At 43.1% G+C, this 27277-nt stretch overlaps 2 protein-coding genes across 3 annotated transcripts in view; both read left to right on the top strand.

Annotated features, from left to right (window-relative positions):
* Positions 1-27277, top strand: part of LOC114666113 (spectrin beta chain, non-erythrocytic 1) — a 521913-nt gene that overhangs the window by 266505 nt on the left and 228131 nt on the right. The window lies entirely within an intron of this gene.
* The window catches only part of slc29a1a (solute carrier family 29 member 1a), a 198321-nt gene continuing 176757 nt past the window's right edge, over positions 5714-27277 (top strand). Inside the window, exon 1 of one of the 2 annotated variants that reach the window (XM_051919215.1) lies at positions 5714-5733. The gene's annotated coding sequence lies outside the window, so the exon portion shown is untranslated. Of the gene's footprint in view, positions 5734-5916; positions 6075-27277 lie in introns of those variants that run through there. The other variant, XM_028820183.2, reaches the window with a different exon arrangement.

Here is a 27277-nt window from a genome sequence, read left to right as displayed (position 1 = left end):
TCTATAGATAGATAGATATAAAAGGCACTATATAATAGATAGATAGATATAAAAGGCACTATATAATAGATAGGTAGATAGATAGATATGAAAGGCACTATATAATAGATAGATAGATAGATCACAGGTGGTGCAGTGGTAGTGCTGCTGCTTTGCAGTAAGGAGACTGTGGACGATTTTGGGTTCGCTTCCCGGTTCCTCCCTGTGTGGATTGCGCTTTGAATACTGAGATAAGCGCTATATAAATGTAATGAATTATTATTATTATTTTTACATATGAATCACCGGTGAAGTTTCAACAGGCAGCCCTACCTTGCGTCTAAAGTCTTATCCACTAGGGGGCCACACTGTGTAGGTTTCCATAATAATCCAGCATCTCAAGGGGCTTCACATTGGCAAGTTGTGTGACTTGGTGTGCATCTGAGGTGGAGGTTGAACTGGCACCCCTGTCCAAAGCCTCAGCCCCTCAAACACCACAGTAAGATTCAACCCTGTAGGTGAGTGGCGCTACATGAGCTTCACGTTCAGCCCCACCGCCCAAACCAACAGACCATCATCAGCTGTCCTTTCTGCCTGCCTCTCGACTCCAGTCTCTTGCTCTTGCTCAAGCTTGTAAACATAAGGTGCTACTTAATGCCCACCCATTCTGTACACTTGTGAAGTGAGGTTTGTGCCAGTGCAAACGCCACTTATACCACGCTGTGTGGCACTTATCACTGGCCAATAAAGTAATTTATAGATATAATGCATTACTCATAAAACACGTTCAGGTAACTGAGTGAAAGCCTGAAAATTCTAAACATGGAGAAAGAAGCCATCTCTCTGCCACTGTAACATGCATTCTGTGTCAGGAAGTGGTTGTGCCCAGAAACTGTGGGCAGACTGACACACACAACAAGCAAGAAATGGTGATGACTCAAAAGGAGTGAGCTGTTGGCACTGCACCTATGGGTCATTACTACTGGCCATGGCACAGACTCACAAGGGTGCCAACCTAACTTTGTGCCATTTAGTCCAGGAGGACGAGCTCCATTTGTGTCAAGAAATGGCACTGAGGTCGCACTGGTATTCCTAGCAGATGGCAGTGGGTGTGGGTGATAGGATGGAGGCCGGGACTGATTCACTTAGGGTCACACCTGAGTGACTTGGTGGTCAAGACTCTGAGGTGAGGCTGTTGACTGGCACACGTGAATGTGAACCCGTGAGCCACTCGTCCTGCTTGTTTGCTGTCCTCTGCTCCCGTTGTGCCCGGACTTCATGACTTCAGCCACGCTTCGGCACTTCACTGTGAAATTCCCCCCATTGTATCTGAATTTCTCTGTCGCTGCTGTGAACTTCACACCTCCTTTCTAAAAAATGTCTGCTCATTTCCTACAAAGCCTGGACCCGATTGCCCACTAAAGTGCCAGCGTGATTTGGGTGTGATGAATCCGAAGTGCAAAAGTGCTTTGTTTAGAAATGAATGAAACAAAACAACTAAAAAAAATGGGCATGTAAAAGTCCGAAGGCAGGGCAGAGCATGGCCACAGTCAAGTGCCACACTCAAGCTTACCTGTCGAGCGCCCTGTGCCCACCCTGATCCTGCCACCTCCTTTACATGGCGAGCCTGATGTGTGAGCCCCTGATGGAAGCTGTGAGAATAACCTCAGGTTTTACACCTTGTCATACTGAGCTGTCATGCCAGTTTTCACCTCCTTTTTTTTGCCATGGGGCGATGATATTATCTTGTCACCTGGCCATACTTCAACAATTACTGATTCTGCTGGACTCCATTTATTTTAATCCATTTTTAACCTCGTTTTTTCCTATCTGTTTCAACAAATCATTGTCTTGATGTGTACTCATTACGTGATTAATAATTTCTAAAGCTGGTATTTGTATTTACCTGTGGACTTGTTACAGCACTCTGCGCCTGCACTCAGTAAACAGCACTATACAAAAATAAACAACTGAACTAAAAAAAGTGCAAAGCCCTTCATTCTGTTATCGGCTCTCCTCACATTTCCTGGGCACCACAAGTTAACTAAAAGGTTGTTGACCTTCTTTAAATACGAGTTTCTCTCCTCGCCTCTCCATCTGTTTGCCTTCCTCTGCTCCCTGACCTTCGCCCAGCTGCCCTCCTGACCACAGGCTGGCTCCCCTGCTGGAGTGGGTGGCCTGTTTGTCTTTTAACTTTTCATGAGGTCAAATGAAGACAAGCAGCTCTGGCACGTTACTTGGCATCATGTTGCCTCCCAAGTCATTCAAGGCAGTAGGTGCCCGGGTTACCTCCAGTTCTGGGCATCTCACCTGGGCGCCTGTGTGGCATGCTTAAAGGCTAAGAATTTAATTTAATGACTCCAATACATTTACTTCTGGAATCCATTATCAGCTCCTCTGGGGGCAACATGCCACCTTTGGATTAGACACCAGTAGTGTTGGTGACTAAAATCTCCCAAAGCGTTTTTCGCAGTGAATATGCTGTGTTCGCAGGTATCCTTGTTCGGCAAATATTTTTCTGGAAATTCACCATGCAGACAGCTTAAGCAAACTTTTATTTTTCCGCAGCACCCCAAGATGCTTTGCCAGGCCAGGGTGACATCACAGAGCTGTAGTAGTCAAGTGTATAATGCTAATCCTAGCGTTGAGTAACAATTAGCAGAAAAGTTGCAAATCGATTTAAACACAAAACGCACAAGTAGATGCAAACTGGACATGTGTTGGTGTGTTTGTGTCTTCAAGATAATGTTGCTTTGTATGGACTTGTATGTGTCCCGTGTGTAATGTGTGAAACTAGCCCTTTAGTAGAATTACCCAGAGTGCTGTGCGGTTGATGCAAACAGGAAGGAGTGTCCCCGGACTCAAATATAAAAACAAATTGCACTTTTGGGTTCATGAGAGGTGAGTACCTGCTGTCGAATCCACGGGAGAGTAAGCCTTAGTGAACTTGTGTTTCCTGTCTATGGGAGATGTTACAATTCTGATACTTCCAGCCATCCATCCATTTTCCAAACCGCTGAATCTGAACACAGGGTCTGGCCACCATAATCAGTTCTGCATAGTTGGCAGATGCTTCCTCTAGCTCAGAGGTCCACTTAACTGGCCACTAGATCATTAGAATCCACTCCAGACTGGCTCAGTATCTCCTTCCCCATTCACTTCAAAGCATTTGGCTGAAATTACTGAAGATGTCCGCAGTTTCACCAAGCTCGAGGCAAAATGGATCCCTCTGCTATCTCTACAACAACAACATATATTTATATAGCACATTTTCATACACTGCGGTGGATTGGCACCCTGCCCAGGATTGGTTCCTGCCTTGTTGGCTGGGATTGGCTCCAGCAGACCCCCGTGACCCTGTGTTCGGATTCAGCGGGTTGGAAAATGGATGGATGGATGGATTTTCATACAAACAATGTATCTCAAAGTGCTTTCCACAGTTATGCATGCATGAAGCATACGACCTTCAGAGCAGGGCTGGATTATCTGAGCATGACAAAGTGTGGATTTTGCCTGTACCGGTCTTCCTTTAGGGTAAGCAGACAAAAGGCAAAACAGAGCTGATTCCCGTAATTATAAGAAATAATTAAATGCCTCATTTTCTTTCTGATTATTTCATGATTGAGTAGAGCGGATGCCTTGCGAGCGCCGTTGGCACCCCCGCTCGGTGCCCGAACAATCTGTACGACTAGCATCAGAGACTCATCAGCTAATACACTTGTGTGACTCTGAAGAAGATTCTCTGTCTGCTGAAGAAAATCGTCTGCATTAATATTAGTTCCAGTCATCTGTATGAAAACACTAATAGGTAAGGAATCGGCACGCAATTCTAACTGTACGACATCTTGTGGATTTAAAGTACCCGAAAAACTATCCAGAATTCTTTGCAGCGTCTCATAAATACTGCTAAACACCTCCTCGTAAGACTCTAGTTCATAGGAATCAGCGAAATTTAAGGGGTGTCTTATTTCTGTATTATTAAACGCCAGTCTGTCGACCTGACGAAAAATGCTCAGATTGTCAGCACTAGAGACAGCAGAGGGACCGGCCATAACTGTTACGCCTGAAGTAGAAGTGGCTGAGGGTTTAGACACAACAGAACCACCGGACATAACAGGCACGACTGAGGAGGCTGAAGGGATAGCTACAAATGGAATTGCAACAGGGGCTGAGGAAACAGTGACTGAAACAGAGAGGCCCGATGGGCATACTGAAACAGGGGGCAAGACTGAAGCAGAGGGGTTAGCAACAGGGACTGAAGCGTTAGATACAGCAGAAGGAATAGAGGGGTTAGCTACAGATGGGGATACCGAAACAGAGGGCTTAGCTACAGGGACTGAAGCAGAGGGGACAGAGGGGTTAAATACAGCAGAAGGAACAGAGAGGTTAGCTTAAGATCGCAACTGAAGAGGGCACCGTGGCGGATGTTTGCCGAATGGCAGACCAACCACAAGCGTTACCTGGTAGGTAACCACCACCCACACAATTCAGGTCGGGACTCAGACTACGAATGCAATGAATGTAATTACTCCGGACCTACAGGCTGTCAAATAAACGAACCACACGCTGTGGCGCAACGTAAAGGGACTTCATCTCTGACGCTGACGTCCGAGGTTCGATCCCCGCAAGAGGAGCAGTAGAGTGTGTACGCCTGATGAGCCCAAATGAGGGCGAAACATGTGTGCATTATTTGACAGTAAACTATGCTATATATATATATTATATATATATTGTGGCACCCAGCTGGGGTTCATGCCCAATGGGATTCCCAGGAGGACCGGAGGAGGGTTTGTGCCTCCTCCAGAACATGAGGGGGTGTCCTCCCTGGTTGCTGTGGGGGCCACGAGTACAGAGCTTGGAAGCTCTACCCTGTAGGGGCCCATGGTCAATGCCAGGGGGCGCCCCGATGCCTTGGGAGCCCTGGATCTCAGCACTTCCGCCACACCCGGAAGTGCTGGGGGGGAAGAGTATTGGGGACACCCGGAGGACTTCCGGATACACCACCAGAGCTTCCGCCACACAGGGGTGTGGCCACAGAAGCTCATTGGGATGCACCTGGAGTCCATCTGGGGTGTATAGGAGGGGCCGCCTCCCTCCAGTCAGGGACAAGAGTCGGGTGGAAGAGCTTGGTGGAGAGGAGTGGAGGTGGACCAGAGACTGTAAAGGCATTGTGAGTGTGACCAAGGACTTAAGGGGTGATTGGTGCTGAGGCACTGGGATTGTGCTCTGTAAATATGAATAATAAACGTGTGTTGGGTGATAACATCATGTCTACCTGTCTGTGTCCGGGCTGTTCCCCACAATATATATATATTATGTATATGTATATAGTCACAAACTTGAGACAGAGTCATATAAAGGTTTGGGGCAGCCACCCGTATAATTTGGTTTCCTGGCTGCAAAGTTGCTTTCTCCAAATAACACAACACTGATGTGCACAAACCCGAGTCCAAACAGAACTGAGGGAATAGGGAAAAGGTGCAGGCTTTTAAAGGGGAAGACAGGAAGTGAGGTCATAGGGATCGGGCTCATGGTCTTCAGCCATTGGTTCAAGCCCGGACGTGACATCACAGGGGCCGGAGCCGGCAAGGTCTTACCACCATAGGCTTGGACCCGGAAGTGACGTCAAGAGAGCCAGGTGGAATCTCCCGTGAATGGTCTGCAGGAAAGGGAGAAAAAGAGTCAGCGCACTCTGCCACATCCCGACATGACTCGGAACTGCCCTTACTCAAGCCCTTTAGCTGCCTCCCATGGGTATGTGTGTGACAATATATACATATCGCGTATGTACGTACAATCATACTTTAGTAAAGTTAGCTGATGGCAACGGCAGACATGATGGCTATCAGTGAAATATTTATCACCTGGTAAATACCAGGTCAGGGTGGGCTGATTATGAAATCGCTCTTTGAACTGCTGACTGACTGAATGATCTGCTTTCTGAGAACGCTTCATTTTTTCTGTCTATTGATGAGGAGCACTTTAAAGATTATTTATGTGGGAAGCTCTTATGCATACAAGTGGATTTCTGATTTGTGAAAACTTTGAGATTTACTTCACAAAACTCACTTTGGAAAACTGCTGTGCAGATTCAGGTTTGTACAATTCTTTGTTTTCCCACAGGTAGTGGTTTACAGACTGTAGAGGTGTGACATGTCAGCCGCATGCCATGTTTAAGCAATTCTTTAAGAAATAAATGGAGATTTGTTTAGAGGATGCACTGGCACCCTCCCCAGGGCCGTCTCCTGCCTTACGCCTGGTGCTGCTGGGATGGACTACAGCCCCCTTGACTCCTAAACTGGATTAAGTGGGTTAAATTTTTGTACGTAAGTCCAAGTGAAGGTAAACACAATGCTTTACAAGACAATAAGTAGGTTGACTTGTGAGATTCAAAGAGAAGCGGGAATGCATGCCTGCATAGATCCTGGACTTTGAATGCTGATCATTTATCCATCCATCCATTTCCCAACCCGCTGAATCCAAACACAGGGTCACGGGGGTCTGCTGGAGCCAATCCCAGCCAACACAGGGCACAAGGCAGGAAACAATCCTGGGCAGGGTGCCAACCCACCGCAGGACACACACAAACACATCCACACACCAAGCACACACTAGGGCCAATTTAGAATCGCCAATCCACCTAACCTGCATGTCTTTGGACTGTGGGAGGAAACCGGAGTGCCCGGAGGAAACGCTGATCATTTAGGATTTGTTAAAATAAGTTGGCAGCCTGGTGGTGCCAGTGGTTAGCACTGCTGTGTCCCTTGACTTGAGATTTAAATCCTGGTCTGCTCTCTGCCCATGTGGAGTTTAAATGGTCTGCCCACGTGTGTTTTTCTCTGGGTACTGTGGTTTCCTCTGACATTTCATTATATTCATTTCCTGTGTCTTTTTCATTCATTTTTCATTTTGTGATATTCATTATGAATATTTCCGTTATCTTCATTTATCATTAAGTCAATATGATTCATGTGTTGTTTTTGTACGTTTTAAGAATATTCATGCACTGTTTCTTCAAATGTCTTTAAGTTCCTTGAATTTTATGGGTGGACCCCCAAGAAGCAGAGCCACCAATACATCAGTGCCAGGGACCGTCCCAAGCTCCATAAAAGGTGGGCTTGGAAGTGCCATCCAGTGGTTCACTGAATGCGCTTTGGGCCTTCTGTGAGTGTTCCTTTAATTCTTTGGATTTACTGGTTTCTACGACTCTTGTTTCCCCCCTCAATTTAAGGATTTTGATTTAGTATTTTGTATTGGGACTTGTTTGCTTTTGGGTTGCCCTGTTGGATATTCCTTTTGCCTCCTTTTTGCTCTTTTGAGCATTTTGTTATGTTTGCTTATATTTGTTAATAAAGCTCCTTTTATAATGATTATTTTGTGGCAAATCTCTGTACAACCCAGGGGTTTATGGTAATCCTTGTCCTTGTGAGGGCATTATAATTATATTTTGAGCCTTATCTGGGAAGGCTGGTAGGGAGGCTGGCCTGCTGTTTTTCTCAGGTTTGGACACCTCACAACACTTTTACCATTTTATGTGCTGCAACCGTAACACAAAGGCAGAAGCAAAAAAAATCCAATAAACCAGAAGAAATCCAATCCAGTACTCCCAGTAAAGAGTCCACGACCCCACAAACCTCCATGAACCTCTGAAGGACCTTCTCCTCAGCCTGACTATAAAGACTCCAGCATCATGGTGGCCCTGCCTTTAGAGTATCCACCCATAAAATACAACATAATCAAAAAATATAAATACACAATACTAAATAATGTTACGTTTCAGCCAGAGTCCCCCAAAGCTGGGGTACAAATTCTTTTTTTTGATTATTTTTAGTTGATTTTGGATTCTTTTATGTTAATTTTGTTGACCATTAAGTTTTTATGTGTCTATGCTTGTTCTGCTGTTTTCCCGTCTGTCTTGTGTGTGGTTCCCACCTGCTTATCACCATCAAGGGGCTGCTCTTAGCCCTATAAAAACTGAGGACAGCCCCCAGTCTGCTGCGGTTCATTGAATGCGCTTGGTGGCTTTGGTGAGTTCTAGTGATTATTGTTCCTTTTTCTTTTTTGTGGACTGACTGGAATTTGAAGCCTTGCTCTGTTTTTTGGCTGTTCTTCTGGATTTGTGTTTTTGAGACTTGTTTGCCTTGGATTACCTTCTTATTTCCGGAAACTCACACGGTGTCTTTTGTGTTCTTTGGAGCTTCCTTGTTAAAAATCATTTTGGATTAATAAATATTTTATCTTACAATTATTTATTTCCCCTGTGTTACAAGGCAAAGGTTGACGGATCCTTCTCCTTGTAGGGTTTTGTTTACTGATTTTGTGACTTTACTGTATGCTTAGGTTCTCAAAATGTTCATGACAAATAATGTATAAACATGACAGAAATGACATAATAACATGAAAACAACGGAAATAACCATGAAAAGGAAAATAAACATAAGCCAGGAAACCCAGGCTGAAACATCACACTGACTGACTGACTGACTGTTCGATGTCCTACAGCCCGGCCTTCAAACATTTACTTGGACCCTGAGAGTGCCACAGACAGAGGTTCAAGTAGGCCCAGATGTGCGGGGTAGTCTCACACATTGAACCATTCTGTCTGTCAAAGCCCCTTCCTCACATCCTCATCTTCACTTGTAGTTGTATTTTTATGACTGCTACCTCTCAGGTCATGAAGACATGAAGACATGCCCACGTAGGCTGTCTCTGCTCTTTTATCTGTTATCTCAGAAGGCTACAGACTAGTGGGCTCTGAGGAAATGTGCATTTTCATTATCTGCTGATTTAGGAAGAAAACAAATCCCAAAGCTGGTTATTAATGATTTACTACCGCAAATGCTTACGGACTGGCAGAGGCGCTCATTAAAGTGTCCCCATCCCCACCCATAAATGTGTCAATATGTGCCCACTCAGCTGTTAGGAGGGCTGTCGTTTGAAGTTTCACTCGCTGGATGGTCTGCCTCACCACAGGTCAAATCCTGGTCCTGATTCCTATCTGTAGGTCCTCTGCATGTTTTCTCTGGGTACCCCAGTTTTCCTGAAGATGCCTAAGTTGGGTTAACTGGCCTACCAACACTGGAGTAATGTTCACAAAGAAAGTCACTATATAAAATCACAGTGTGCCATGTTTAAACCACCAGGGACTCCGTGTGTGACTCCCTTGATCTGCCATGGCCTACAAAGGGCAAAAATGGAAACAAATGCATCACATCCGTAAAGTGCCTTGGGAGAGTGAAAGGTCCAGGATAGGCTTCACCTGCCTGTATTGGATTAGAAAGTGTAGGAAATGGAGGGCTGTTGACTTGCTCAATGGCGCCTCCTAGAGGTCTCACTGTTGGGCTGTGGACTAATATAACCCTGAGCTGGTCACTTAGAGAGTACAAACACACCAAACACACTAAGAGTCGCATATTATCAGGGTCAGTACTGTCAAAAACGGACAGCTGCTTTCACTCATTGTGTAAATGATTAGGAACACCTGCGACTATCTAATCAGTCAATCAAGAATAAAATGAGGAGCTTCAGTTAATGTTCACAGCAAACACCAGAATAGGAAAAAATGTGATTTCAATGATTTCGAATATTGTATGATTGTTGGTGCCAGGGGCGGCACGGTGGCGCAGTGGGTAGCGCTGCTGCTTCTCAGTAAGGTCACCTGGGTTCACTTCCCGGGTCCTCCCTGCGTGGAGTCTGCATGTTCTCCCCGTGTCTGCGTGGGTTTCCTCCCACAGTCCAAAGACATGCAGGTTAGGTGCATTGGCAATTCTACATTGTCCCTAGTGTGTGCTCGGTGTGTGTGTGTGTGCCCTGCGGTGGGCTGGTACCCTGCCCTGGGTTTGTTTCCTGCCTTGAGCCCTGTGTTGGCTGGGATTGGCTCCAGCAGACCCCCGTGACCCTGTAGTTAGGATATAGCGGGTTGGATGATGGATGGATGTTGGTGCCAGACAGGCTGGTTTGAGTATTTCTTAAATTGCTGATCTTCTGAGATTTTCACACACACAGCAGTCTCTGGAGTTTACTGAGGATGGTGCAAAAAAACAAAAACATCCAATAACAGACAGAAACGCCATGTTGATGAGAGAGGTCAAAGAAAAATGGCCACACTGGTTTAAGATGACAGAAAGGCTACGGTAGCTCAGATGACCACGCTGTACAACTGTGGTGCACAGAAAAGCATCTCAGAATGTACAACATGTTGAACCTTGAAGCAGATGGGTGACAATAGCAGAAGACCATGTCAAGTTATATACAGTACCACCTGTTAGCTAAGAACAGAAAGTCGAAGCTGCAGAGGGCACAGGCTCACCACACCAGCACAGCTGAAAACTGGAAAAACATAACCTGGTCTGATGTATCTGAATTCCTGCTGAGGCACACAGATGGCAAAGTCAGAATTTGGCAACAATAGCAGGAATCCATACACCGACCTGCCTTGTGTCAGCAGTTCAGACTGGTGGATGGTGGTGTAATGGTGTGGGCAGTGTTGTCTTGGCACATTTTGGGCTCATTAATACCAATCAATCATTACTTGAATGTCACAGCGTTTTGGGTATTGCTGCACCCCTTCATGGCCAGATTCTACCCATCTTCTAATGGCTGCCTCCAGCATGATAATGTACCATGTCACAAAGCAAAGATAGATAGATAGATAGATAGATAGATAGATAGATAGATAGATAGATAGATAGATAGATAGATAGATAGATAGATAGATAGATAGATAGATAGAAGGTACTATATAACAGATAGATAGATAGATAGATAGATAGATAGATAGATAGATAGATAGATAGATAGATAGATAGATAGATAGATATGAAAGGCACTATATAATAGATAGATAGATACTTTATTAATCCCAAGGGGAAATTCACATACTCCACATTAAAAGGTTGTCTCAAAGTGGTTTTCATGAACAACACAATGAGTTTAGTGTCCTTCAGTGGCCTTTCCAGTGACCAGATCTGAATCCAAAGGAACACATTTGGGATGTGGCGGGATGGGGGAACGTGCAGCATGAATGTGCAGTGACAAATCTACAGAAATTGTGTGAAGCGATCATGTCAACGTGGACCACAATCTCAAAGGAATGGTTTCAACATCTTGTGGAATCCATGCCATTTAGAACTGAGGCTGTTTTGGGAGCAAAAGGAGACCCTACCCAGTAACAGCACAGGGTTCCTAAGAGTAAGCGTGTAAAACAGAACTACTTTCACTGTCACAATCTGTCACAGTGCAACTGCCACTCATGATGTCCTTTCTCTAATTCTGGATCATCGCTAGGCTGATACACACTGCCTCTACATCTACATCAAGGTATTCAGTGTGGACGGTATGGGCAGCAGTAACATGTCAGACCGTGACCAATCATTTTGTTGTATTACAGATTCAAGGATACGATTCCATGGAGAGGACATGGGTAGAAAAAATTAAATAAACTCTGGGAATGATCTACATTTTGCAAGCTCATTTTAATTCAAAATTCCCATGAGTTAGTTAATGCATGTATCTGCGCTCTTCATAGATCTGCTGCACTTGTTGTTGTGTACTAAAACATGGCAAAAGCAGAAGAGCTGTCAGCTAACCTGTGAGAAACGTCATTCAGCCCTGGGTCATATGGAATCTGTTCCTTTTGTGACGTAACATAAGGACTAATGAGGTGTCAAAAGCAACACAGTGCAAAGACCACCATAATATGACTTCTCTGTAGTGGTTATGGTGATCGATGTGCAATGGAGAAAGCTAGTCCAAAACACACTCCAGGATGGTACAGTAGGTAATTTAGACCAGCATTTCTCAACCTTTAACTTTAACCCGAGTTTTCATAACTGTTTTAATCGCGGCCCCCTAACGTTTTTTTGAAAGGAGCCCACTAGTACCAATTTGTTCTTTTTTAATTAATGATATATCATAGATGCATATTTTATTATACCTACTTAACTTTTATCGACATTTATCTAACTCTATATTTATTTTTCTAGTATCACAAAGTAGTTTAAGTTAATTTGTTTTGGTTTCAGTAGATGAATTTTTCATATTTCCGATTCTTGTTTTCATTTTTTCACATCTTCACGCCCCCTTTTTTGTTACTTCCCCCACAGTTTCAGAACCACTGATTATGGACTGCACGGTGCTCAGTGGCATAGCACACGCTGTCAAAATCTGCTGCAAAATGAAAGCAACGGGTTATCAGAGAACCACAGGGGACAACTTTAGAGGGAAAACCTTTGGACTTTCAAACACGATAAAGAACTAATGCACAGGGCTGGGATGACCCTTTAGAGGCTTAAGTGTAGATAAACAGGAGGTCCTGAAATGGAGCCGCACGCTTTGTGTACATCCAGCAATAGCCATGCAGTCTTCCAGCACCTTCCAGCCGATCAGCAATAAAGTGAATAACTTCTTTGACGTTGGTATAGCGTAGTCGGCAGAGCCCATTAGCCCTGAGAATCCACTTGCTCAGAGTGATGTCCCATAATCCAAGAGTTGCTACAGTGCTGTCATAACTCAATCAAAAAAAACAGCTTTTTCATCTTATATATAATTTGCCAGTCTCCTCACTCACTCACTCACTCACTCACTCACTCACTCACTCACTCACTCACTCACTCACTCACTCACTCACTCACTCACTCACTCACGTCCATCTGAAATGAATGCACAGTCGCCTTCTGCACACGTCACCTTCTGCGCATGTCCGAAGCCGAATGTGCAATCGCCTTCTGCACAGCTGCCTGAAAAACCTTACGAGACTGACATCGCGGCAGACGGCGGATTTACGGCCACGAAAATTCAAAGAGAAAGGCGACTTCGACCAACATCGCGACAGGGTCCGTCCGAAGCTGAATGCGCAGTCGCCTTCTGCGCAGCTGCCTGAAAAACCTTATGAGACCGACATCGCGGCAGGCGGCGGATTTACCGCCGCAAAAATTCAAAGAGAAAGGCGACTTCGATTAAAGCTCTAGAGGCCTGAAAGGTGATTTCAACTACAGCTCCAGGCCTAATTACGTATTCATTCAATACACCTATATCAGGTTTGTGGTGCTTATACTTACTACTATTCCACTCGTGCCCGTTTCATCTTACATTGTCGAAATGGGCTCTTCGTCTAGTGATGACATAAATCAAGGGAACGTTTTGTGTGCTGTGCTGTGCTGACTCTTGACATGTGCCACAACACTCTGTGGTGCAGAAGTCAGAAGCTTTCGTGGCCTGTTGCACTGGAGACATGTCACGTGCAGCCATGTCCACTCCTGGCATACCACATGCTGACCACAGGGTTTCAACAAGCCTTAAGGAAGCAGATTTTCTTATAGTGCAGTGTTGTAGCAGGCGAAGCTCCATGTTGTCAAGTTATGTTGGTAGGCTGATCAGATTTTCTCAGACATTCTTTTCCCTATTTCCTATATTCTGCCTCAATTTTTATTAGAAGGCCCACCCTTTGGTAAACCTTCTTCAGGTACTCATCTGATGAAGCCTCAACAGTTGTGTCTTTTGAGTGGAATTAACTTTCTCTTCATTTGCTCCTTCCAGATGTATGCAGCTGCAGGGCTTCTCTAATTTCTAAATGTTTATGTTTTGTACACTGGAGTCAGTTCCTGTAGTTTCTGAGATTGTTAAGATGTTGGCTTCTTATTTATGTTGAATTACGCTAAGTTAGATAACTGGTAGAGGACAGAGTCTACGCTTCCATCTTTTTATTGAACTTGTATTGAACTTGTACCAATCTGCACAGCACAGCGGTAAAACCAGTAAAATAACAGGGTCTCGCTTCAGTGGTCAAACAGAACAGGCCAGTGTCTAAGAAATACTGGAGATGAAGTTCAAAGCGTGCTGACCTTTTAACTGAAAGTATGCATTATGAGAATAAACTGAACAGGACTGAAGTGAATTCAGTGACCGTAGCATTTGCATTCCAGACCTGAAAGAGAACAAAAAGAGACTTTTCCCGAGCGGTCAGAGGAGTCTCTGTTACCCTGAGCTGAGCAGAATTTACAGATTTTGCCTTTGACAGTTTTTAGAACCTCACTGGAAATCCTTCACAGTCTCATCTTGATGGGCTCTCCATAAAAAGAAGAGTACAAGTGATCATAGTCAGCTTTAATTGATGATTGCAGGTCCCATCTCATGTTATATGCACTTATAAGGTGACCAGTGCTTTCTCTTGTGTTTTGGATCAATAAATAAAGAAGGATAAGGGGGGATTGAAGCACAGAGCCCTCACATCATCTCAGTTTGTTAAATTACTGAGACTACCTGAGTAAGTGTAAATTGCAATGAAAGTAACTTAAGAAGAAAAACAAAAACCCTAAATTTCCACATTTTCTATTTGCAAATAAATAAAAAGAGGTGACAACATGCATTGAAATGAGCAGTTGCACTCTTAGACTTTGGATCCTTCATATTCTGTTAAAGGTTCACCATCTAAAAGTGGCAAATCTCTACATGCTTTTGTATGTAACAATCCATCTTTAATATTTTTGGAGTACTGGACCTTTCACATGCACCTGTGTTTCTCAAAGTGTTCTTTGTGAACGTCAAAGATATGGAGGACCACCTATGGCCAACAGCAGCACATTACTGTAAATTCCACGTTACAATTATCATATATCGTAATGATCCAAAGTGCAAAGAAAAAGAATTAGCACACCAGCTCAAATATTGAGTTAGTAGGCCCGAACAGAGCTGTTTATCGGAAAGCACCTCCTTTATTTAGGGGTCTCTACTCCTCCCTTTGTTATGTCCTTGAAAGATAACCAAAGCAAGACAACAAAAACCCAACCCGAGCAGAACTCTGTCAGACTCACTGCTCCTCAGTCTCTTTCTATGCTTCAAGCTAATTCTCATACTGCTGCCCTAGGAGCTAACCTTGCTGGCTCCTTATTGTTTGTTTTACCCTCAGGTCAAAGAAAAGGGAAAGAAGATGGAGATCTTAAGAACAGTCGAAATACAGAACACCATATTTATAAAAAGCACAAGAACTCACCATTCAGAATGAACCACCAGGAACTGTGGAAGACCCTCCAGATTTATAGGGTAGAAGGCAGTAACTAGTGGTGATTGGTAGGTAGCCTTGGGGGACCACCCACAAAACACATAAAACATAGAAACCAAAGCAGACCATAAATGAAAATAACATGAAACCTTAATGGCGCAAAATTGAACAAAAAGACTTTTTACACCAGCCAGGGAAGGAACCCTGGCCAAGATATAACCATTTTTAATTTATATAAGTGATTTGGATAGGAATATAAGTAACAAGCTAATTAAGTTTGCAGATGATACCAAGATAGTTGGATTGGCAGAATAATCTGTTGAATTAACTTGGGACTGGACAGCCTACAGGCTTGGGCAGATTTGCGGCAGATGAAATTTAATGTCAGTAAATGTAAAGTATGTAAAGTAGATAGATAGATAGATAGATAGATAGATAGATAGATAGATAGATAGATAGATAGATAGATAGATAGATAGATAGATAGATAGATAGATAGATAGATAATAATAATACATTTTATTTATATAGCGCCTTTCCCATGCTCAAGGCACTTACAGAATATAATAAAGAACAGCAGCGTATACCGTATATAGCATTGTACAAACCAGATAAATAAATAAAGAAGATTAAGACAGTGAATTCTGAAAAAAAAGAAACAGACAACATAATTGATGGTCTAGCACACACACACAGGTTACATGAGCATCTTGACAGAGAAGTAAACTGAGAGAAGGGTAATAAAGTCAGGTAGAGCTAAAAGCCTTCCTGAACAGATGAGTTTTGAGTTGTTTTTTAAAAGAATTCATGGAGTCAGCTGACCTGATTGTTTTTGGTAGGTCATTCCAGAGTCTGGGCGCTATACAGCTGAAGGCCCTGTCACCCATGGAGTGTAGATTAGTGAGGGGCACAACAAGTTTGCCAGAATCAGAAGACCTTAGTGGGCGGGCAGGCACATAGTGATGGAGAAGGTCACTGATGTAGTTTGGCGCGAGGTCGTTTAAGGCTTTGTAGGTTATTAGTAGGATTTTATATTCAATTCTGTAAGACACAGGGAGCCAGTGAAGACGGAGCAGGATGGGTGTTATGTGCTCGCTGCTGCTGGTCCATGTAAGGACTCTTGCAGCTGAGTTTTGAATAAGCTGGAGCTGTGATATAAGATTAGAAGGGGCACCTGCCAGTAGGGAATTACAATAATCGATGCGGGATGTGATAAAAGCATGGACAAGTTTCTCAGCATTAGAAAAGGAGAGGAAGGAGCGAACACGTGATATGTTACGGAGGTGAAAGTAAGAAAGTTTCTTAATGTGACTTATGTGGGCGGAATAAGAGAGGGAGGAATCAAAAATGACACCAAGATTTTTTACAGTAGAGACAGGTCTGATGAGATCACCACCAAGATGGACTGGGAAGGAGCTCATTTTATTAAGTTGCATTTTAGTCCCAATTTGCAGGAGTTCAGTTTTATTGCAATTTAATTAGATAGATAGATAGATAGATAGATAGATAGATAGATAGATAGATAGATAGATAGATAGATAGATAGATAGATAGATAGATAGATAGATAGATAGATAGATAGATAGATAGATAGATAGATAGATACTTTATTAATCCCAAGGGGAAATTCACATACTCCAGCACCAGCCTACTGATAAAAAACAATATTAAATTAAAGAGTGATAACAATGCAGGTATACAGACAGACAATAACTTTGAATAATGTTAACGTTTACCCCCCCGGGTGGAATTGAAGAGTCGCATAGTGTGGGGGAGGAACAATCTCCTCAGTCTGTCAGTGGAGCAGGACGGTGACAGCAGTCTGTCGCTGAAGCTGCTCCTCTGTCTGGAGATGATCCTGTTCAGTAGATGCAGTGGATTCTCCATGATTGACAGGAGTCTGCTCAGTGCCCGTCACTCTGCCATGGATGTCAAACTGTCCAGCTCCATGCCTACAATAGAGCCTGCCTTCCTCACCAGTTTGTCCAGTTGTGAGGCGTCCCTCTTCTTTATGCTGCCTCCCCAGCACACCACCGCATAGAAGAGGGCGCTCGCCACAACCATCTGATAGAACATCTGTGGCATCTTATTGCAGATGTTGAAGGACACCAGCCTTCTAAGGAAGTATAGCCGGCTCATTACACATTACACATAGGAAGTAGTACTAGGGTGTTGTACCATGTTAGCCATTGTGAATGTAGTGAGAGGTCAAGCAAAATGACCCCTTTTATTGGCTAACTAAAAAGATTACAATATGCCAGCTTTCAAGGCACCTCAGGCCACTTCTTCAGGCAAGATGTAGTTAGTCAATAAAGGTGTCATTTTGCTTGACTTCTCACTACATAGGAAGTAAAAATGTGAGGTTTGAATACACAGTGGGGGGGGGGGGGGCTGAAAATCAAGAGTACCCCTTATGAGAAGGATTTAGGAGTTGTAGTGAACTCTACGCTATCAACTGAGAGACAGTGTTCACAAGCCATTAAGAATATCATTGTATATAGCACCCTGATGTGTGGAGTACAAGTCCAAGGAGGGTCTGCTCAAGCTTTAGAACACACTGGTGAGGCCTCGTCTGGAGTCCTGCGTGCAGTTTTGGTCTCCAGGCTACAAAAATGACATAGCAGAGCTAGAAAAAGTCCAGAGAAGAGCGACTAGGCTGATGCCAGAGTTACAGGGGTTGAGTTATGAGGAATGATTAAAAGAGCTGAGCCTTCACAGTTTAAGCAAAAGAAGATTAAGAGGAGACCTGACTGAAGTGTTTAAAATGATGAAGGGAATTAGTCTAGTGGATCGAGACGGCAACTTTAAAATGAGTTCACCAAGAACAAAGGGACACAATTGGAAACTTAAGGGTAAATTTCGTACAAACATTAGAAAGTTTTTCTTTACACGGAAAACCACAGACACTCGGAATAAGCGACCAAGTAGTGCGGTAGACAGTAAGACTTTAGGGACTTTCAAATTTCAACTTGTTGTTATGGTAGGCTTTGTCTTTTATTTTTCTTTTCTTCATTATGTAAAGCACTTTGAGCTACTTTTTTGTATGAAAATGTGCTATAGAAATAAATGTTGCTGTTGTTGTTGTTACTGTAGAAGAATAAGTGGATAGGACTGGCAAGTTTTGTTGAGCTGAATGGCCTGTTCTCATCCAGATTGTTCTAATGTTCTAATTATGATACAGAAGCCTCTGTTGAGTAGCAATTTTTTTGCTCAATTATGTACTGGAAAGATGTTTTACAAAAAAATAGTAAAAGAAAATGTGGCAAAACAAGAGCATATATCATGAATAGAAATAACTTTGTACAAATGTAGAGAAAACACAAATCCAATCCATATTCAGTAATTAAAAAGGCAACTGTGCTATCTCTGCAATTAAAGTGTCATGTTAAGTCCAATCTGTCACAAAAAGACACAAAGTGGCACCCACATGTGGTGTTAACTGGTGCGGATGGCAATGAAGATGGATGTATCTTGATTTCAATGCAGTGGGCAACATATCATAACACACAAATCCTAAATTGAATAAAGTTTTCACGTGCAGGTAAACCTGTTTGTCATTTCTGTAAAAGTAAATTCAGCTCTGGTACTTTTCCCGACAGCCACTGTCCAAGACGGAGTTCACTAAAACAATGAGTTGCACTCCAGTAGTCATTGTGACAAGGCTGAAGTGCTGAAAGCTATGAAGGGAATAAGAACAGTGGATCCCAGCTGATACCGTCATATGAAAAAGTTTGGGAACCCCTCTCAGCCTGCATCATAATTGACTCTACTTCCAACAAAAAAGATAACAGTGGTATGTCTTTCATTTCCTAGGAACATCTGAGTACTGCGGTGTTTTCCAAACAAAGATTTTTAGTGAAGCAGTATTTAGTTGTATGAAATTAAATCAAATGTGAAAAACTGGCTGTGCGGAAATGTGGGTCCCCTTGTAATTTTGCTGATTTGAATGCATTTAACTGCTCAATGCTGATTACTTACAACACGAAATTGGTTGGATGAGCTCGTTAAGCCTTGAACTCCATAGACCGGTGTGTCCAATCATGAGAAAAGGTATTTAAGGTGGTCAATTACAAGTTGTGCTTCCCATTGACTCTCCTCTGAAGAGTGACAGCATGGGATCCTCAAAGCAACTCTCAAAAGATTTGAAAACAAAGATTGTTCAGTCTCCTGGTTTAGGGGAAGGCTACAAAAAGCTACCTTCAACTGTAAGGAATGGAATCAGGAAATGGAAGGCCACAGGCACAGTTGCTGTTAAACCCAGCAGGTCTGGCAGGCCAAGAAAAATACAGGAGTGGCATATGTGCAGGATTGTCAGAATGGTGACAGACAACCCACAGATCACCTCCAAAGACCTGCAAGAACATCCGCTGCAGATGGTGTATCTGTACATCATTCTACAATTCAGCGCAATTTGCACAAAGAACATCTGTATGGCAGGGTGATGAGAAAGAAGCCCTTTCTGCACTCCCACAACAAACAGAGTCGCTTGTTGTATGCCAATGCTCATTTAGACAAGTCAGATTCATTTTGGAACAAAGTGCTTTGGACTGATGAGACAAAAATTTGAGTTATTTGATCAGAACAAAAAGCGCTTTGCATGGCAGAAGAAGAACACCGCATTCCAAGAAGAACACCTGCTACCTGCTGTCAAATTTGGTGGAGGTTCCATCATGCTGTGGGGCTGTGTGGCTAGTTCAGGAACTGGGGCCCTTGTTAAAGTCGAGGGTCGGATGAATTCAACCCAATATCAAATTCTTCAGGATAATGTTCAAGCATCAGTCACAAAGTTTAAGTTACGCAGGGGTTGGATATTCCAACAAGACAATGACCCAAAACACAGTTCGAAATCTACAAAGGCATTCATGCAGAGGGAGAAGTACAATGTTCTGGGAATGGCCGTCACTGTCCCCTGACTTGAATATCATCGGAAATCTATGGGATGATTTGAAGCAGGCTGTCCATGCTTGGCAGTCATCAAATTTAACTGAACTGGAGAGATTTTGTATGAAGAATGGTCAACAATACCTCCATCCAGAATCCAGACACTCCTCAAAGGCTATAGGAGGACAGCATCTAGACTCTGTAGGCTGTTTTATTTGCAAAAGGAGGCTCAACTAAGTATTGATGTCATATCTCGGTTGGGGTGCCCAAATTTATGCACCTGTTTAATTTTGTTATGATGCATATTTCATCCATCCATCCATCCATTTTCCAACCTGCTGAATCCGAACACAGGGTCACGGGGGTCTGCTGGAGCCAATCCCAGCCAACACAGGGCACAAGGCAGGGAACCAATCCTGGGCAGGGTGCCAACCCACCGCAGGACACACACAAACACATCCACACACCAAGCACACACTAGGGCAAATTTAGAATCACCAATCCACTTCATATTTTCTGTTAATCCATGCAAATCTATGCAAATCTTTTTATGGCAAAATTGGAGGAAGATTTCATGTCAATGTGCATCGTAAAACCAATGTTGTATCTCCGTTACATAGATGACATCTTCATAATCTGGACTGCCAGTGAAAAGGACCTCCTCCATTTTCATAATGAATATAATTGTTTTCACCCCAACATAAAGCTGAAGCTGAATTACTCAAAAACAGAAGTCAGCTTCCTTGACACCACCGTTCAACTGAAAGACAACACCCTTGTAACTTCTATTTTTCACAAACCGACAGACAGACGGACCTACCTGAAAAATGATAGCTTCCACCCCAAGCATATAAGGCGCTCCATTATTTTCAGCCAAGCAATACGTTACAATCGTATTTGCTCAGACCCAACAGACCGGGATCAACAACTGCAGGAGCTCAGACAAGATTTCATCAAACAAGGTTACACCCCGAAAACAACAGACACTCAAATAAGAAGAGCTACTGCCATACCCAGAGACAACCTTCTGGAATATAAAAACAAAGACAACAAGGATCGCATCCCCCTTGTTGTCACCTACAACCCACATCTTGAAACACTTCGAAAAATTATAAAAGAACTTCAGCCAATACTAAACAATGACCAAACACTGAAAAATGTATTTCCTGAACCTCCCCTCCTGGCATACAGACAACCACCAAACCTTCAACAATTAATTGTCCGAGGCTCCCTAAATGAACCAACAGAAAATGGCACATCTCCATGCCTACAGAAAAGATGCAAAACATGTGCCCACATCTATGATACAGACCGTATAGTTATACCACACTGCCGACTCGAACATCACATCAAGGGATCATTTTCCTGCAGATCATCTAATGTAGTCTACCTAATTTTCTGCATGAAATGTCCTGACACTGCACTCTATGTGGGAGAAACTGGACAAACACTCCGCCAGAGAATGAACTTACACAGGTTCCACATTAAACATGGCAACACAGATGTTCCTGTGGCGGCCCACTTCAACAGCCATGGACACTGTGAGAAGGACTTTAAGGTCACAGTGCTTATGGGCAACTTCAAAACACAGCAAGAGAGAAAAGAATGGGAAGTTAAACTCATGCTAAAATTTAATACATTACAACATGGATTGAATAAAGACAAGAGTTTTATGGCCAGATATGAGGATTGTTTACATCTCTCAGAATGACAGACAACCTGACTACAGACCCACATTGTTTTGAAAAACTCATTACAAACTTCAAAAGACTTTGTTGGACAGTTATCTTATCCAGAGATCTTGACAATACATTGTTCTTTTCTCTCTTGCTAAATTAACCCTAGCCTGAATGAATCTATTAATTTTTTACATACAAAATCTCTCATTTAAAGATTTACCAATGTTGTTTCTTGTCCTAGAGTGTGTATATAAACATAGGAAACTTCAGTTTCTGTATTACATCTTGCCTGAAGAAGGGGCCTGAGTTGCCTCGAAAGCTTGCATATTGTAATCTTTCTAGTTAGCCAATAAAAGGTGTCATTTTGCTTGGCTTTTCTCTGTTAATCCAATAAACTTAATGTCACTGCTGAAATCCTACTGTTTCCATAAGGCATGTCGTATTAAAAGGAGCTTGCTACTTTGAAAGCTCAGCCAATGAGAAACAAAAATCCAAAGAATTAAGTGGGGCTCCCAAACTTTTTCATATGACTGTACTTGAAAAGGAGCTTAACAAGTAGACAACTGGGCACAAATCAAAGCGGGGCACGGGCCCATTTCACACAGACACTTTTGTCACAGTGATAACCTTAGATATGTTGAAAAGGCTACAAAATGGTGTAATAGACAAATCATACTTTGGGGACCTTCAGATCTCATCTTGATGATGTTGTGCAAAAGTTAAGAAAATACACCTGACCGGCTCATGTTGGGTTCAATGGCCTGTTCTTGTGTTCTTTTTTTCTGAGATCCTTTGTTCAGTCTCTTTTACTATAATGAGAGTCTGACTGCCTCGGCCAGGCCACCTGTCCCATTGGCCACACGTTTGATCGTATTCGAGCACTTCCTCGACATTTGGCCCCTTTTCAACCAATTTCAGGTTTTTGTGAACTGAAAAATCCACACCCCTTACCTTCACCGAAAGGCTACCAGTTCCAAGTCACCGTATTCAGTTCCAGAAAGGAACCTGCGAGCCCTGATGCTTTATGACACACTTTCAAGTAAAAAGAGAATAAATCTATGCAATTGTCCCACCAAACGTCTGTGAAAAGCTCAGAGAACAGAAAGTTGAATCATCAGACGAGCAGGATGAGAGAATGAGAGAGTGGAATCAGAGGGGAAAATGTACAGTGCGTTCCAAGGAAGAAATCTGTCCTATCTTAATAAGACCTTGACAAAGGCATCTTATCATAGCTTCAATTACCCTGAAAAAGCAGTTAAAAGGAGATTAGTCTGATGAAGACACCTTGATAACAAGGAAACCTTTACCCGCTGATAATCTACTCATATTCCTTTAGTACTAGGGTGTTGTACCGTGTTAGCCATGGTGAATGTAGTGAGAAGTCAAGCAAAATTACACCTTTTATTGGCTAACTAAAAAGATTACAATATGCAAGCTTTCAGAGGCAACTCAGGCCCCTTCTTCAGAGTTGCCTTAAAAGCTTGCATATTCATATTGTAATCTTTTTAGTTAGCCACTAAAAGGCCTCATTTTGCTTGACTTCTCACTACACTCATATTCCGTTCAAAGATTCCCACAGAGAGGAGTAGACTACTCCTGCTCACGGCCTTTTCCTGACTATTCTGTAGACCAGGGGTCTCCAACTCCGGTCCTGGAGTGCTGCAGGGGCTCCAGGTGTTCATTTAACCCTTTTCTTAATTAGTGACCAGTTTTTGAGGCTAATGAACTTTTTTTGACTTTAATTTAATTGATTTGCTAATTAAGACTCAGGCCCCTTAATTCATTTTTTTTCCTTAATTAGAAGGCAAACAATAATGAGATACAAATCAAGATAACACACAACCAGCAACGTGTACCCATCTTTTGATCAGGTCCACAAAAGATTTGATGGTTTCTTAGAAAAAAAAAAAATTCACAGTTTTCAAAACGTCTGCTGTGGCAGAATGAGAGCAGCAACAGGCCAGATCGTCTTCTAATTAAGAAACTTGGCTGGAGTTTGAGGCCCACACTTTGCTGGTCATCTGTTGGCTCACTTCACATCTTATTTCTGTTTGGGTGTTGTTTAAGAAAAAAAATGAGGCCATTTGGAGGACTGAATCTTAAAAAAGCAAGTCAATTAAAATGAGGGGAAAAGAAGTTAATTAGCAGCAAAAACTGGCCACTGATTAAGAGAAGGGTTAGAACGAAAACCTGCAGTCGCAGTAGCACTTCAGGACCGGAGTTGGAGACCCCTGCTGTTGAAGGTATGTTCATTTGGCATCACATTTGGGACAAATGACAGGTCAGTTTTATGAATCAGTCATTTCAAAGATCAAATTAAGCTGATGTCATATTACATGACTTCTAGTAGCTGGATATGTCAGATTTACCGACTGAATTTGCTGCTCTCCTCACTGGATAGTATCAGTTTACACAACTGAAAAATCACTGGCCATGTCAGATTTAGAGACTGCGTGCCAACCTTCCAGTATAGTCCTCCTCCATCGTTTTAACGTGACAGCCAATAACATGCTGCCTGATGGAGCCGGTGCTGTACCAAGGGTTACCAGTTACAGTGACTTCAGCCACACTCTTGACCCTTTTTAATAATAATACATTTTATTTATATAGCACCTTTCCCATGCTCAAGGTGCTTTCCTTCTTCCATTCTCTATTTAGAACATGAGATATCAGACAGATGAGCAGCTCTTCTGTTTGTGAGGTCTAAAACACTCGTGTTGCGTTTTCCTCATCACTGCATTATTTGAATTGTGCTTCCAAATGAGTATTAATTGGCTGTCAGCTGTCATGCACACCATGCCCACCCTTATGACTAAAGACTGGGTACGTCACAGTACACGACTGTCCTTTATGGGCACACACTGCCAACTGCCGCCAACTCAGTAAGATTATGAAAATGAAGGCTATGGCTGAAAATTGACAGAAAAGTCATCTAATGTGCCATGGCCTGCTACAGGAAGGAGAACACATCTCAGCAGCTTTGAATGCAGAGTAGGAGCCAATCCTGGAAGGGATTGCAGCTCATTCACACACCCTTGTTGGATTAATTCAGACCATCCACTTAACCAAACCTGCAGATTTTTGGGATGCAGGAGGAAATGCAACATGTATACACAGAAAGAAAGTGGAAACCTCAATGAGAAAGTGACTGAGACTTATTACAGAAAATAACCCAAACTCTGCTCTTCAGCCAGGCTTCGTCACTATTTGGAAATTCAAGATGCTGGTGACTGCTGGCCAACTAAAATTGACCTGAGGTCATTCTTTTGGTTTTGTGTATTGTGCACACTTTTTAATTTCTAAGAACTGAAGCCAAACAACATTTGAAAAGAAGTGAGACGACAGAGGGATGGATCTGAACCCACAGCTTGGTCCATTCCGCTCCACTTATTAGCTACTACACCACACACCAGAATCCACACTGAGTGCCTGAGGATTTGGATTTCCACACTCCATGATAAGGCTGATGTAACCTGCGATGTTCTGTCTTTAGACATTGGCAGAACCAACCATGGACAGGATGCAAACTCCTACAATGTTATAATCATCCATTAACTCCATTTTCTGAATCTGCATCACACTGAGTCATTGAATCTCCTAGCAGCCTCGGGCACAAAGCAGGAATCAGCTCAGGACAGGACGTCTGCTCTCCACACAATTGTCCAACCATTCATTTTATCTTCTGAGACTACACCTTTTTTTCCACTGCGTTGGAGTCTTTAAGTAGCAGCACAGAGCACAAAGGCAGAAGACCACCCAGGATGGGGTGCTGCTCCATCACAAAATAATTTTGCTCATATGAGGCAAACTCAGAGTTTTCACTTAAAATGACCTGATGAATGCCGTTAGCACCCAAAGCATAGGCAGACACTGGGAGATAAAGTGCAAACTCGACATACAAGTGGCGAGGCAGGGGTGATAACCGTTTTTCCTCCACTGCGCCAAAAGTAACAAAACAAAAGTTTTCTTTGACATCCGTCAGCAGCTTTCAATGCTCTTTGTTGGGTCAGGAAATTCCTCCTAATCTGAGCTTAATGACTTGACAGACTGAATGCTGGCTCTTCTGCCAAAACTTCAATAACAAGTGCCGCTCTGCTAAAGAGAGGGCCATCAGTGTGGTCAGCTGTTACTAGTGGCAAGTGCCACTCAAGTGTAATATCCTCGGGCCTCTATCTTCATGTCTAGCAATAAGCATGGCACTGCCTAGTGGCCAACTGAAATCATAACACTGGCTACCCATCACAACAGGTGATTTAACTGTATATACATAAAATGCTAAGGCCTCTCTGTTTATTACGTGATTACTTGTGGACTACTGTGGCTAGAACCTTGATCTTGGTCTTAATTGAAAGCTTATGCCCTCGTACATTTTCAAAATGCGAAACATTTTAGGTAGCGGCAACCCTGGAAAACTGACATACACTTGTGGGTTTCTTACGGCAAAGTGATCGGCATGTGACGTAACCTGCTGAGCATCAAGCAAATTACAGAGATCAATGACGTGATATAGAACACCATAATAGGAAGAAGAAGAAGAACAGCAGTGCCATCTGCTGAGCATCAAGTGCAGTACACAAAATTCAAGAACAAGAGAAATTTCACCTGCTCCTTTCTTTGTGGAGTTTGCATGTTTGTCTCCATGTCTCAGTCAGGTTTGTGCAGACGTGTGTGTGTCTGGTTAACGGCCATTCCAAACTGGCCAAGTGTTCGTGTGTGAGTGTGTGTGTGTGTGAGTGTGAGAGGACCCTGTGATGGACTGGTGTCCTGCCGAAGGCTCAGTTACTTAACCTGTCAAAATGAAAATTGTAGAAATATAAAAACAGCTTCACTGTACCTGTGCAACAACTTGAGATTGTGTTGAGCTATATTAAATCACTCAGCGCTTCATGGTCATTCACTTCCCACGGCTCACTGTCTCACCCTAAGACAGCGTCTTAATTTGCTCAGAATACAGCTACTGTAGCCCTGCGGTGGGTTGGCGCCCTGCCCAGGGATTTGTTCCTGCCTTCCGCCCTGTGCTGGCTGGGATTGGCTCCAGCAGACCCCCGTGACCCTGTGTTAGGATATAGCGGGTTGGAAAATGACTGACAGCTACTGCATAGAATCAGGACCCTCTGCAGTTTGTCTGTCAGACACAGATTGGCGTGGAGGATGTAATTATCTGTTAGCGCCACAAGGCTGATTCCCATCTGGACGAAGCTGGCAGCACTGTGAGGATTCTGTTTTTTTGAAATTTCTCTTCTGCCTTCAATACCATCCAGCCATCTCTGTTAAGGGAAAAGCTTAGGGATATGCAGGTGGGTGAGCCTGTGTTACCATCATCTGTTGGGCAGTTTGTGAGGCTCAAGAACTGTTTGAGCAACACTGGAGCACCACAAGGAACAGGACCATCTCCTGTCCTCTTCACTCTGTACACCTCTGACTATAAATCTAACAGCAGGCCATGTCACTTGCAGAAATTCTCAGATGATTCTGCACTTATGGAATGTATTGATAAGGGGGATGAGACAGAGGAGAGGAGAGGAGTCAAGGGGAGAACTTTGAGAATTGTCCGCAACTAAACATCAGAAAAACCAAAGAACTGCTTATTGACTTTCACCTCACCAAAGAACCTCTGTGTCCGGTCACTAGTCACATATGGATATGGAGGTGGTTCATTCCTACTGGAACATGGGGTCCCACATTAATGACAGTTTGGACTGGTCTTGGTATGTTTGAAAGACCGTTGGCTTTAAGCTTT

The sequence above is a fragment of the Erpetoichthys calabaricus genome, chromosome 15 (genome assembly GCF_900747795.2).
Source record: "Erpetoichthys calabaricus chromosome 15, fErpCal1.3, whole genome shotgun sequence".
Taxonomy (NCBI): Eukaryota; Metazoa; Chordata; class Cladistia; order Polypteriformes; family Polypteridae; genus Erpetoichthys; species Erpetoichthys calabaricus.
Note: the sequence above shows the minus strand (reverse complement) of the source record. Positions and strands in the feature narration are given on the sequence as shown.